The sequence below is a fragment of the Rhinopithecus bieti genome, unplaced genomic scaffold, assembly GCF_001698545.2.
Source record: "Rhinopithecus bieti isolate Rb0 unplaced genomic scaffold, ASM169854v2 scaffold_2205, whole genome shotgun sequence".
NCBI lineage: Eukaryota > Metazoa > Chordata > Mammalia > Primates > Cercopithecidae > Rhinopithecus > Rhinopithecus bieti.
Window position 1 is genome coordinate 1,761,603 of NW_016803673.1, and position 1,378 is coordinate 1,762,980.

Here is a 1,378-nt window from a genome sequence, read left to right on the forward strand (position 1 = left end):
TTTTATATTTTAGTAGAGACAGTGTTTCACCATGTTGGTCAGGCTGCTTTCAAAATCCTGACCTCAGGTGATCCACCCACCTCAGCCTTCCAAAGTCCTGGGATTACAGGTGTGAGACACCAAGCCCAGCCTTCTTCTTGTCTTTAACTGTTTGATGATAGTGAGGCTTGATATGGATCTATTTGAGTTTATCTCACCTTGAAAAAACTTTTTTGAGTTTCTTGGATATGTAGATTCATATCTTTTGCCAAAAATTTGGGGAAATTTTGGCTATTATTTACTGAAATGATCTTTCCTCCTTACTCTTTCTCTCATATTCCTCTCTGACTCCCATTGTACATATATCGGTATGCTTGATAGTGTCCCACAGCTTTAAGGCTTTGTTAATTTTTTTCTTTATTCTTTTTTCCTTTCCTTTCCTCCAATGGCATAATTTCAATTGCCTTATCTTTACGTGTGCTGATTATTTTTTCTGTCTTCTCAAATATGCAATGAAATTTCTCTAGTGAATTTTTAATTTCAGATGAGATTGGGTTCATTCAGGGTGTTATGGCTGTAGATGGAATTTTTAATTTCAGTTATTGTTCTTTTCAACTCTAATCTTTCTATGTGGTTCCTTTTTTTTTTTTTTTTTTTTTTTTTTTTTTTTTTTTTTTTTTTCTTTTTTTGAGACAGTGTCTCCTTCTGTTACCCAGGCTGGAGTGCAGTGGCATGATTTCTGCTCACTGCAAGCTTCACCTCCTGGGTTGACGCCATTCTCCTGCCTTAGCCTCCTCAGTAACTGGGACTACAGGCGCCCGCCACCACGCCCGGCTAATTTTTTTGGATTTCTGGTAGAGACAGGGTTTCACCGTGTTAGCCAGGATGGCCTCGATCTCCTGACCTCGTGATCTGCCCACCTTGGCCTCCCAAAGTGCTGGGATTACAGGTGTGAGCCACTGCCGCCAGGCCTATTTGGTTCATTTTTAGAATTTCTCTTTATTTCTCATTTCTATTTGGTAAGATATCATGCTCATAGTTTCCTTTGGCTCTTTGACCATGGTTTTCTTCAGCTCTTGAGCATATTTAAGACTCGATTCAAAGTCTTTGTATAGTAAGTCCAATGCTTGGGCTTCCTAAGGATGAGTTCCTATTAATTCCTTTTTTTTGTCCCTGTGTATGGGCCACACTTTCTTTGCTTCTTTGCATGCCTTGTAGCTTTTTTGTTGAAAACTGGACATTTCAAATATTATAATGCAGCAACTCTGGAAATCAGATCCCCCCTCACCAGGGATTGTTGCTGCCATCTAAGTGTAATTGCTGTCATTCATTTGGTGACTTTTCTGAACTAACTTTGTATAACCATCCCTTTCCTGTTTCTCAACTGAATTTTCCAATT